At 32.6% G+C, this 14,156-nt stretch overlaps 1 protein-coding gene across 1 annotated transcript in view; it reads right to left on the bottom strand.

Annotated features, from left to right (window-relative positions):
• Positions 1-14,156, bottom strand: part of LOC129744092 (lachesin-like) — a 355,022-nt gene that overhangs the window by 268,751 nt on the left and 72,115 nt on the right. The window lies entirely within an intron of this gene.

Genomic DNA, 14,156 nt, shown 5'->3' with positions numbered 1-14,156 from the left:
GCTCTTACATGTAAGGTAACATGAATTTTCTAAACTGTGGGAATTTGTTTGTGTTTTTACATGTCTTTTCAAGCGATTTTCGTTTTCGCTTTCAAAGACAAAGAATTACGTGAAATGTAGTATTACATTTTTTTTTCTGTGTAATTTTGAAAAATAAAACAAGTTAAAAGTAAGTTAAAATGGCAATGAAAAAATCAGGTCAATCCTATATGGAGCCTTCCGTAAACTTCCAAATGCTAATTTTTTCCATAAAATTTTCTATTTGTTTTTTTTTATGTCTAAATGTTGTATCACACACGTTTTCGGCAACATCAGATTTTGGCTCATGTGCCAAAATCGGTTTTCAAAAGCAACACTTCCTTATGATTTTCCTTCAACATGACCAATTTAATTTAGACAAATACCATTTATATGTTTTAACTTTCTTTAACGGTGAATAAATACTGAAATGACAAAAAGATGAAAAATTAATACCATTTCAAAACAAATACAAACAAAAGACTTAAGATGACAAGAATTAACTTTAAAATAGTAAATCATGACAAAAAATAGAAAATTAGACTAAAAAAGAAAAATTATAAACGAAACAAGAAAATTACTAAACGCATAAAAATATGATAAAAAAAACTTAAAATGGATAAAAAGGGTCAGAGACTGACTTAATATAACGTTCATTATATTATTATTAACGTAATTTTTATTTTCTTTCCGATCATATTTTCATGCATTTAGTCTTTTTCTTGTTTCGTTGTAATTTTTTGTATAAATAAGCGAAAAAAAAGTTCAGAAAAAAACCGTTCGATTTTGGCAAAATGTTTACGCGTGGTGCCAAAATCGAAATTATCTATTTAATTTTTTCAAGTTTGTTTACTATTTTTTAGTTTGGTTTCTTATGGATTATTTAATCTTGATTTGTAATGTCATGTCTTGTTTCAGCATGATTCACCTTGTCTCATCCTGTTTATTTTCGTTATACAATTATTTTGCACTGGTTAATCTTTTTACTTTTTTATGTGTTGTTTTTTTTTTTGTTGCTTGATCTAGTTAAATATTGGATGATTTTGTTTTGTCTAGTTTATCATTTATTTTTGTTTAAAATATGTTTCATCTAATTAAAATTGGTTTTATATTATTACTAGCTGACACGGCAAACTTTGTTAAGCCTGTATTTTTGAGATTTTGTTTTTATGTTTTAGCACTGTTCCTTAGTCAGCCTTCCTTTTGAGTGGATAAAAGCAAGTGGATACCCTTGTGCCAGAAAAAAAATCCAGAATTATAGTTCAATATACAAATAAGTTACGCTAACTTTTGGTTAGCGAATTTATTTTCTTCCAGTAACTTAAGAACGCTTAATCCATCAAGTTTCAATTTAGTTTAACCATCTTTCCTATTCAAAAACTCCTATCTGATCAAGTATTTTAAAATTGCTGAAGATTGATTTGAACAGAAAATGGATCTTTTTTGCTGGAGTCGTTATAAACTGGGCTTTCTTTTCGATTTGTGTTTACCTCTGTATTTAAATACATTGAAGTTTTCTTTAAGCATGATCATCAGAATAGAAATTGTTTTTCATTATTTCAAATGTCGTTTTTCGGACTTTGTACTAAATACATTAATTGGACCTTATTGTGAATTGACAGAGCTGAGTTTGACAAATATTTAACAATTCAGGAAAAGTCACTATTCATCTCATTTTACAGCAACACTTTTCTAATCAATATAATGTTTGAAAATGTCTTTAAAATTTGTGTCATCATTATGTTTTCACAATTTTTTTTCAATTAGGGATTGGAAAATTGCAATAACAATTAGGAAATTAAAAAAAAAGAATTTAAACTGTCATGTTTATGGATTACTTTTCTCTTAGCATTTGAAACCTTGAGTGAAGGCAAATCTATTTTGAGTATTTGGAATAAAAATTCAAAGCAATCATAAATTATTTGAAATTTTAGTTTATGATCATAAGATAAGAAATGGTAATCCAAACAGTTAAATTTAATTCTGAATTTTATTGTTAATTTATATCAATACTCTGAATTTGGCTTTATGAATCTGGATTTTCAATTATATTTGAACGTAAATTGAAAAGCGGATTTTCTTTGATCTTTATTTTATTTTTGTTGATCGAGTTCAAGTGTTTATATTCTTAAACTCACTTGTGCTTGATAGATTGTTTTTTTTTTAATCTGATATCTGGATGTTAAATTTTTACATTCTTTCAAGTTTGATGATATTTTTGCTTATGATTCTTTTTTCTGACTTTTCAAACTAAGAGTTGGATCTAATATCAAGTTAAAGTCCTATACAGCTAAACTTTGGAAAAGTTCCTTTTAACCACGGAGCATAAAAGGTAGTGTGCATTTTTCAATGTTTCCTGATCCTGCAATCCGTTCTTATGATAGTGATGCAATTTATTTGGAATCACAAAATTGATAACATTCAATTCTCAAACTGACTGGATAAATTCCTAACATCTTCTAAAAATCAACCAAAAATAAATAAAGGTGATTTTCTATCAGTTATATGAATTTCTATTGGTGTTATCAAAACTCATCAAAAATGATTTAGTAATGGTAATGTTTTGAACCTATCGAAAATTTCACATCCATATTGCTTGAGTTGCTAAAAGAATATGACATTTAAAAAAAAATCAACGGTGCACGAACAATCATCTAAAAAAAATATTAGAAATGCCTTGATTCTGATGCAACAAAAAAACAAATTTCGTAAATATGCTTCTTACCGGCTAGTTGCAGTACCCCATAGGGAAAATCACATCCAAGTATTCATTTTACTGGTGCCACGTGAAAAGCACATACACTGGCAATGAAAATGGGCGCCGAAACATCCTATAGATAGATGGATGAACATTAGTAAGCCTTGATTGCTTTTGGCGCCTTCCTGCTCTGGGTGATTCGAATGAAGAAAAAAAATGGAAATTGGGTGCCATGACTTTTATTTGATACAAATTATTTTTCAAATTCCACAAAAACATTTTCGAAATTATCTCTCCGTTGTGTTTTTCTTCGCGTGAAGACGAACACAACAAAAAAAAATCGCATGCAAATCGGATGATCCAGTGAAAAGTTTTGCATGTTCGCACATTTTTGTCTCTCTCCCTGTTTTATATTTATAGATGAGAGCGTCTCTCAATACAACATATAATCTAATTTTGAAGAAATTAAACATCTCATTAAAACGCTTACGTTCATCAATTTTAAACAAAAATGGTCGAGGACTGATTAAATTTTTATCAATTTTATTGTTAAATTTGTATGGCAGCCCCCCTTTTTTGGATTCGGAGAGGTTTGGAACTATTATAAAAACGCTATCCGGTCTTCTAAACGGCTACACACCAAATTTCACGATGATCGGTTCTGTAGATTCTGAAAATAGTTCGAGTTGTGCCAAATTTATGTTAGTTTTGTATGGGAGCCCCCCTTTTTTTGGAATAGGTGGGGTTTCAAAGTATTAAAGAAACCATTCCTGGTCTTGAAAACGGCCACAAAGCCAATTTCACGATGATCGGTTCAGTAGTCTTCAAAAAATGTTTGAATTGTGTCTTATTTTAAAAATTTTGTATGGGAGCCCCTTTTTCGAGTCTTTAGGGAACAGACAGACTGACAAACATTCATTTTTATATATATAGAAAACCTTTATAAGCGGTTGAGTCAAAAATCTGAGTTTTTTTCATCGCCACAATAAAACAGTTATAAAACTAGCTGCATATAAAGTGCCATAATAATACCATAATGAAGCTTTCAAATATTATTTGGCTTAATCTGTGTTATTTGGGTAGTAAACTTTTTACAACACCTAAGATATGTTTCATGTCATTAAATATTGATCAAAGCAAATACTAAAAATAGATAAATATAATAAACATGGCAAAAATCACCTAAATAAACATACTGGATGGACAGTTTTAATAAAATATTTATGAAAAAGAGAAATATCACAGTGAACACAATTATTTTAAATACAACGTTTACAAATAATTATCTACAAATTACAAAAATTTTAAAATATCTGTACTTAACCTCCAACAAGCTAAAATTTACACGCAATTACACTTGATTAACAAATGACAGAGCTATATATATGATTTTGAACAGCTTGGAAGAAATGTTTCCTTACATTCCGGAAATGAACTGTTGCTCCCAGACACATTCCTATATGAAACGTACCGACAATCCTCCACACTTGCCACATTTGAAAGTAACTTTATCAGAATGAACGAAAGACTGAATGGGCAGGAGGAAAAAAAGTTCAGAATCAAACGCCAATAGAGGAAAGAGAAGGAAATCCGTCCAAATCGAACCGCTTTTTTTCCTCTTGCGCTAGGGCCCAATTCACAAAGGAAGAGAAAGGTATGGAAGTCGAATCCATGAATTATTTATTGAATGGTTCGCACATTTCCCCTGCTGGATCTTTCATCACCCCCCAGAAGTATGACGACGACGATGATGATGACATTTTTGCTACATCGTGAAGAATTACACACATACACGTTTTGGGAAATGAGATTTTTCAATTTGGCACGACAGCTTCTCTGGAGGGTAAAACAGATTTTATTTCCACCATTTGGCTCGTTTTTAATATGAAAGGTGGGGGTGGAATCGAACACCTGCCAAACAAGTTGTAGGATTCGCCATTATCGAAAGTCAATGCGACACATCTTCTAACGGTACCTGGAATAGGGGAAACCGGAAAGGTAAACAGGCCACAAAGTACAACAACAATATATTTAGGAGGAAGTCCTTTTCCCGAGTATTTATAATGCACAATAAAAGGTAGCGCATTTTGTTCCCAATTCCGAGAAGCCTTAGACAGCATTTCTTTCCTTAAAAATTTTTTCCTTTCCACACAATGACAGCAGCAACAGCAAGCGGTGAGAGTGTAATGGTTCCATTTAATTTTCCACTCCCGTGGTGGTGATTTTGACATTGGTTATTATTGTGATTGGGAAATGTGATTGGAACGGAAGTTTTCCGAACAGGATACTGCTGTTGTTACCTTACGAACCAGTCAGTGGGTGACATAAGTTGACGTGACTTACCTGTAATAGAAAAAATATGTATTGTAAATTAAAGGACTCTTGAACAGTTTGAAATTTTGAAAAGTTTGATATTCATTTATTTTTCACAATTGAAATCAATTACTCCGCTATGGAACTCTTTTGTATACCAATCGTGAGCATTTTTTAGCACGTAAGAGTGTTAAAATTTCATTTATCTAATCAATACTTCAAAACTCAAGAATAAAAGGAAAAAAGTAGGTACTCCACCTGGATTTCTACTAAATAGCTTCATTTGAGTTACTTGAAGTCCAAACACAAATTTGCTGTCCGTTTGTCCACTATACATTTCAGTGTTTTGACAGGGGTAATGAAATGATGAGGGATCTTTTTGTTTTGCAAAATTATCACTACTTTACCCTCGTGTGCCTTAAATCATCACAAGCAAATGGTTCTGAATTTTGTAGAAGCTTCAACTTCTGAGATTCTAAATTCTTCATTTCCTTTTGTATTTGATTAGGATTTACTATCGGCATAAATTTGAGTAGAAAAAGGTGAAATGTAATAATTGTATTTTTTTTTAACAGTTGCTGTTTTGTGTTTGTCTGCAAAAAAAATGTATTAAAAATTGTTTTATCCAAATGTTTAAAACTAGAAAAAATGTTTAGAAGAGTTTCAATAAATTTAAACTTCAATTGAACTTAGGTTTTTTTTTCGATAACCATAAACTGGGGTAACTTTCATCACCGGGATAGCTTCGATTAACTTGAAATTTTCCAACATGAACATCATTAACTAAGTCTTGAATTTAAATATGTATCTTAAAACTGAATTCTACTATTGAAAACCTTTAAATTAACTTTCAAATAGGCATCATTAGGTTTGTTTTAGGAAATGTTTCTGCTAGTTAATATGGAATTTAAAAGTCTTTAAATATTTATTCTTTCTAAGGATCGCAAACAAACAACTCTCATGACGAAATTGAAGAATTGAGAAGCAAACGGGTAGTTTTTTTTATCTTTTTGCAAATGTATCGTTTCAGAGTAATTTTAAGAAAATATCAATTTGTGATAAATTTTAGAAAACAAGGACATTTTCCAAGAATAAGCCTGTATATAATATATGGCGTTTAACCCTATCGAATAGTAAAGTTTTGAAGAAACAGTGAGAATGAGAACACTGGAAACACTTAAGGGTCCGTTTAATGGTAAAATTTCATTTGTTTTTGTACCTAAAATTTTATTAGCAATGTTTCATTGTCCATCTGTATATTCAAATAATTTATTCAAAATGAAACGTATAAAAGCACCGTACAAAAAAATAATGATACATTCCACCATGAGGGGAAATCGTTTTCCGGACTTTTCCTAACTATTATTATTCTAGAAGTCAACCCATTTCCTTGAAAATGAAAAAAAAGATAGCTAACGGTCGCAAATTGCATTTCATTCAAAATGAATATAATTTGGTCATTACAGAATTTTAGTAATTTGTGTTGTGATCGATAACTTTTTTGACGTGAATTAACGCTAGAATTGAACTTTTTTGACTTCATTACTACCACTTTGATTTTTGGTTCTCTCTGTGAAAATAGGATGTCGATGTCTTGAAATAAGTTGTAAAAAAAACAATTACCATAAACTGGGGGAACATTGATCACTTTTTGAATTTGCTGTTGAATATTTTGGAAGGGGTTGCTTCTTCGTGACACTAATCAATTTTAAAATACTTACTTAGGTAAGAAATATAAAGCATGATCATTAGACTGCCCCAAATTTGTATGGGAAATTCAAAACCTGTGAAATGTTATGCGCTACAGGCTGAAGTTGATCCTAGTCCTAGTACAAGATCTCATGCCAAATTTGGGCCAGATCGGATCACGGGAAGGGGTCGCTCAACGAGGCTGAAGTTTGTATGGGATTTCGAGTCATTTTGTTCGGGAGAAACATGAAAAACCAGTTTTTCATCAATAACTTTGGTTCCCGTCGACCGATTTCTTTCAAAAACGGTTTTTCTTAAAGTCTAAATCATGAAAAATATTTCATCTGAAGACTGCATTTCGATAAGAGTTAAGATGAGAAAGCTATTAGGCTTCAAAAATGAGCTAACTTTTTTAAGGACGGTATTCATCTCTGTTAATGAGTCGAGGCGGTCAAACATATTGACGCCTCATCAACAGTGCTGAATACCACCGTTAAAAAAGTTAGCCCATTTTTGAAGCTTAATAACTTTTTTATCTTAACTCTTATCGAAATGCAGTCTTTGGATGAAATATTTTTCATAATTTAGACTTTAAGAAAACCCGTTTTTGAAAGAAATCGGCTGACGGAAACCAAAGTTATTGATGAAAAACTGGTTTTTCATGTTTCTCCCGAACAAAATGTCTCGATATCCCATACAAACTTCAGGCTCGTTGAGCGACCCCTTCCCGTGATCCGATCTGGCCCAAATTTGGCATGAGATCTTGTACTAGGCCAAGGATCAATTTTAGCCTGCAGCGCATAACTTTTTCAAAAGTCGAGTCATTTGGGGCACTCTAATGATCATTGATAGCAGATTATTCAAACGACATTATTGGTTAAAACTAAATATTTGTTACAAAACCAGATTTCATGTTTCGGGGTAACTTTGATCACTATGGTTTTAGCGTATCTCAACATCTTCAAAATTATTGTTTTGATGCAAATTAGCACAGGTAACTAAAAAAACCAATCACAGTGATTTTTTGTTTGGACACAATTGAATTTTTTAACGCTTTCTTTCAAAAACAAATATACTCAAAAGGTGGACAATGTTGCTGCATACATTTAGGGACAAAAGTTATACACATTTCTCAACATTTTTTGGCCTCAAAAACAAACTAAATTTTTCCTTTATGCAATTCCCTAGGTCCTCTCACTGTTCCTATGTCTTTTTTTCATTCAAACTTAACCATTTGATGGGGGGTTTAGCCATTTGTTCTGTACAGACTTCTCATAGAAAATGTCCATTTTTTAAATATCCAAAAATTATGAATGATCAAAAATATGACTCTAAAACTAAACCTATACAAAGGAAAAATATTGAACTCTCATTTGAATTAACCCATTTGCTTCTAAATGCTATCATTTTATCAGGAGAGGTGTTTGTTTGTGAGTCTTCGAAAAAACAGGTACTTCAAAACTTTAAAACTACATTTTAAGTAATATATGAGAATTTCCAACTACAAGCAAAATTAAGCCTATTTGAGACTCAATTTATAAGCTTTCAAACGTAGAAAATTCACTCGGCTAAAACATTACAGGGTAGTAGGCTGAATTCACGTCACAAAATTTCAAGTTATTCTGAACCATTCTTTAGAGTCTTACAATTTTATGTACACTTTTGAAAGCGATATTTTGTTATTCTTATTTGTACAATCATAAATATTCAGTATTTTTTCCAATTTTTTTCACATTTTGACAGGTATACGTTAAAATTACTACTGTTTCTTACAGTCTTTATTTGAAGATTCACAAAAAAAGGTTTTAAATTTTTATTTCGATATTTTTGATTATTTATTTGAAAATAACGGACTAATTAAACTATGTACTACCTAAATTATGAACGATTCGTGAAAACAGACCATTTCGCGCTGTTGATACTCAGCTGGATTCTAGCCGATTTCTATATAATTCTATATAATTCAATGTTTCAGAATCTCATCATTTAAAAAAAAATCTTATTATTAAATGTCAGAGTTTTCTCGTAAAATTAAAAAGTTGCCTTTTTTGTGACGTGAATTCACTCAATTGCGACTGTTTTTGATCACTTTTTAAAACAACTCTATTGTAAAATGTGTATAAACCACGAAGAAATTCAAAATATTCCCTCTTACTTATATGAACCAAATCTATGGAAATATACTAACCTTTAGTGAAAATGTCCAAACAATCGATTCAACATAGTTTCAGACGCCGTACCAGATTAAGGATTGTGATATAGTCCAAATATTAACCCCTTATTCCCCTATATTTAAAAAAAAATCTAGAAAACACTGATTTGAACCAGTTATTTTTTCTGAGCTTCGAAAACTGGAGTAATCGCTGTTTTACCCACAATTTCCCAACGTTTTTCAATTAATTATGAAAAAAAGCATGTTCGCACAGAAATATTTTGGAACAAATGATTATCATCTGGTGAGATTTTTTTTTGAAAAATAAATGAAGGCTATTTGAGGAAAAGCATGCATCGGAAAATGGGGTAAAAGCTGTTTTATCCTCTATTCACCTACAGTTTTCAAATATTTCAGAATAATGTATGTTCGGACTTGAAAATTTTGAACCAAATAAGCTTCGGAAACTGGAGTTATGACTAAACAATTTGAAAAATGTTGGGGAATTAAGGGTAAAAACACCCGTAACAGCCTGAATACGATTGAAAAATGCTGAGTAATTGAGGGTAAAAACAATCATAACTCCATTTAACGAAGCGTGCGGTTGCTCGAATAGCCTTCATTTGATTTTTTTCGAGAAAAAAAAACACATAAGAAAAGTCTCATATGATTCAAAATTTTCCAGTCCTAACATGCTTTTTCTGAACTATATAAAAATGTGGGAGATTTGTGTTTCAAACAGCCATTACTCCACTTTCCGATGCATGCGGTGGCACAAAAAGCCTTCATCGAATTTCCCGGAAAAATTTTCTTAAGAGGGGGAATATGAGAAGCGGTTCGAAGAAATCGACTTTTGTTTTTTTGCATTTTCTTGAAGCTTGTGAGGTCCCAAAAATATGTGGGTTCAAGATCCAAGTCGATATCTTAAAAAATAACGAAGTTATGGTCAAAAGAGTGAACCAACTCCAGAGCGCGTCATGGCGCATGTTTTGCAGAACAGAATGAAACTCGCATAGCAAAAGCCGAGGTGAAAGCTCAGGAACAGACTAAAGAAGCTCAAATTCGGCGCCGACAACAAAATTTTGAGAATTTGAACATTTCTTCGGCTGTGGAAGACCTGCATTACGGGCCTGGTATCGATGGTTCCATGTGAGTGAACAATATTTCATGATTTTTTCTTACCCATATTTTCAAACGCGTTTTTCTCGAAACCACGTCTTGAAGTGCAGTGACCGCGATTTCTCGAGAACCAGTGGGCCGATTACCATTCTTTTGGTTTCTTTGATTCCTTATAAAATTACTCGGTCCTTGACGTACGATAATTTGCAATTTTTTGCTTAGTATTTTTTAATTGTAAAAATAGTGACAAAATTTTAGGTAAAAAACACTATTTATGTTCAAACGTCCGCCATTTGGTTCTAAATCAATTTTTCCAAAAAAAAAGCTCTACGTCAAAGACTTGGCACATGTTTTTACTGTAAAACTAATGCGGATTCACTCATTTCAGATGAAAACTGCCGCCGGTATCGTGGTCACCGAAAACCATGTTTTGCCAGCAGAGCTCCACGGAAACCGTCATAGCTTCGCCATTTCTGGACCGATTTCAATGGTAAACAGTGAAAAAGATACACAAAATGTTGTACTATAGGATGTATAAAACGTTGGTTCGATACACACAATAATTGATTTTTAATAAGCCCTTGAAAATGACCTATTTACCCATATTTCCCCCCTAAAGTAAGGTCTCATTTGGTTCAAAATTTGCAAGCCCGAACATGCGTTTTTCAGAATTAATTGAAAAATGTAGGGGAATTGAGGGTTAAAACAGACATAATTGGTTCAAACAACCATCACTCGATTCCTCTGAAAAAAATCACATAAGAAAGGTTTCATTTGGTTCAAAATTTACTTGGACTTGCTTTTTTTGTACTACATTATAAATATAGGGGAGTTGAGGGTAAAACAGCAATTACTCCATTAAATTCCTCGAAAAAAAAACACACAAGATATGTCTCATATGATTAAAAAATTTCAAATTCAAACTTACTTAATTGAAAAATAAAGGGGAATTGAAAGTAAAATCAGCCATTGCTAAATTTTCTGTTGAGTATGGTAGCTCAAACAGTCTTCATTCGATTCCTCGAAAAAAATCACTCATGATAGATCTGTTATTATCTACGGGAGAGTGGGGAATCATGGGCCACTTTTTTTCGTTGTTCCATAACTTCTTTAATATAAAAGATAAAATGAAAATAAAAAAAGTTATGGTTTTCAACATTCTCAAGGTATAATAAGCAATCTTTTATAAAAAAAATTTTTAAGTTTTATTCCCCAAAATCTGACTGTTTGAAAAAAAAGCAATATTTTTTGGATTTTGAAAAATGGTGGGGAATCCAAATATGATGCAAAGTTTATGAATTGACCCAAAACTGTGATTTCCTAATTCACTTCGTTATTTTAAAGCAATTCCAGATGATGAAATAAAAAAGAGAGCTGTGTATGATCGAATAGATTCCAAAACCTGTCTCGCGTACGTTTTGGCAAAATTTCTTGTATAGGATTGACACAAAATTTTTCATAACTCTTCATTTGGCATAAGAAATCTTCACAGATAGGTAAAACGTATTTTAAAGTTCTGAATGTGTATAAAACATAAAAATATAGGTGATTCAAGATGTGTGGCCCACGATTCCGCACAAGCTATGATTTGCAAATTGGTTGCGTTTGTGTGACTTATTGATGTTTCATTAAAAATTCCTTTTCCACGTTAAAGATCATGAGAAAACTAAGATCATAAGCGTATGAGCATATTTTTGTTATGCACTTTAGGTTCCTCATCGATGAAACTAGCGGGTGTTTTTTTTTAATTATGTAAGTAAATTTTTCTAACTTTTTTTTAGCTTGATAAATAAAAGAAGCATATGATGTGTATTTCAGTTAACAACATATAAGAATATATGCTCACGCAAAGCGACGACGATGACAGTTGGTATGAGATTTTTATCTCAACACACATCTGAAATATTAAAAGTGGCCCACGTTTCCCCATGGCCCACGATACCCCACTCTCTCCTACTGAATTGCAAAAAGATCTGGTTAATCGGATGAAAAATTACATAATTGAACACCAATAAATCCTACGGTTTTTCAACGTACGGGCTAAGATGATCCCCAAGTTGGTGTTCTTGCTTTATTGATATTTCTATTGCTCAAAAGTGTCCATTTCGGCTTTAAAAGCTTCTGGAATAAGTTGTGACTGTTCACGATTATAAATAGGAGTGGTTGCAAACAACTCTTTGGAGATTTTTCCAACAAAAAAATGTTTATACCATCGAAACTAAATGCTATTTTTTGAAAAATCATGCAATTGCCTAGTAAAAATCCAAGTATTTTATACGGCAGTACGTAGGAAGTGAACTGTAAAATAAGATGTGCTTTGAAAAAAGACTAAAAACACACAGTTTTACTAAAAATTGAATTGTTTATTTTGCCTTGTGTGGGCATCATGCCATTATGCCCTTATGCAAAAAAAAACAACAGCTTTTTTGAAGTTGCATGCATTTTTCATACAAATAAACGCCAAAAAAATCGGATTTATTTTCAATGCTTCAATGCATGTATAGTGTATACCTTCGAAAGTTATCGAATGATGAGAACTGAAAAAAAAAGTTTGAAATTAACTAAAATCCCTTACTCCAGATAAATCTTTCAATTTTGTATAGAAAATGAAAAACATTCTTAAATCTATAATCAAATGCAATTTATTACTAATCACGACTTGATTTTGGAGTATAAAAAAGTACAATTTGCATAATTGAAACATTTCATTTGGTTCTTAAACAATAAGCCTTAAATCACTTTACTAAACCCATGTACCTTCTTCTGAAATCAAAAGTATTTAAAACAAAGTATCAATCAAATGTTCAATTATAAACTTTATCTCTCTTCCTCAACTGCAATCTGTTCTGAATATAAATGAACAGTGAGAACACATTTTGAACAAATAAATAAAGCTATTGAAATCGGGGGACAAAGATACACAGAGAAGATACGTCAATGATCACACAAATTGTGCAGCCAATGATTTGAATTGTGATAAATTGTGGCCAATTGTGCGGAAAAATGAGTAATTTTGAGTTAATATGAGAGAACCAAGTGCTAAGAAATTTAATCATTACCATTCCTAATGCAAAGAATTTTCTCTCTATTGCCAACCCCCGAAAGAAATGCTCTACAGTGTTGCCGAAAACACTTGTTGTTGTTTCTTATAAATTTTTATCATTCACTTGGAAAATTCATTCAAAATTTACAAATTTTTTTACGAAAAATATGAAGTAATATTGGAAAATAAAAAATGTTCTCACTAATTATTGGCGTTAATTTGAATCGAAAGACGCAAAATGCCACGTTTATTTTACTCAAGTTTTAACCAAATTCGCCCGGAATTATGAACGAAATTTTTCAAATCCAATGCACGGATATGGCCAGGACTTTTGAAAATAATTTTTTGGGTTTCGGTGCCACGAAATGAAGGTGAATCGCAAACTGAAATTTGTTGTTTAATTTAGTCCCATTTTATTTTCTACCCCCATAAAATTTGATTTTAGCAACTTACATCATCGTCCAATCGTTTGGCATCCCTGCCGTGTTCGGCCGATCCACAGCTGAAGCGTGCTTCTGCGACGATCGCTCTTCTTTCTCCTGCCTGTGCACATTTGATACCTGCACACCCAGGTCCGACATTTGAATGCAGTCGGGCACCCGATTCACGACGGTTTCTCCGACTACTGCGAAGAATAAACTCAAGCAGCACCCTACACTGAAGTGCATTTGTGCCACTTTCGCGCGACGAGAACTCCGACCACTGCTCCGGTGTCGGATTTGAAATCTGGTCACCAAAGATGCCCCCGACTGCTGCTGATGTCGAACTGTCATCAGTGGCCATGGTCGAATGAGCCGAGTCAGCCTCCACTATGCCGCTACTGGAAGATCTTCCACTGCTCCGGTTCCTGTGTTTGTCTTGGGACACGGAACGGATTGTTTTCCTTTGCTCCCAGTTTTCAAGGTGTAAGCCTTTCACTTTGCGGTACTCAGCAAACGCACTCCGAGCCGAAATCGGTGAAATTTCCTTGCACCCGCGGTTGCGAATAATTTCCCACTTTCGAAGGTGGAACGCAGCACCATTCCGATTTTCTTCCATTCACCACATTTTTTTCCGCCCGTGTCGCTCAATCATTACTTTGCAAGTGTCAGTTCACCCGCCAAAACTGTTGACAACTTTTTTTT

This window comes from Uranotaenia lowii, chromosome 2 (assembly GCF_029784155.1).
Source record: "Uranotaenia lowii strain MFRU-FL chromosome 2, ASM2978415v1, whole genome shotgun sequence".
NCBI classification, from domain to species: Eukaryota; Metazoa; Arthropoda; class Insecta; order Diptera; family Culicidae; genus Uranotaenia; species Uranotaenia lowii.
Note: the sequence above shows the minus strand (reverse complement) of the source record. Positions and strands in the feature narration are given on the sequence as shown.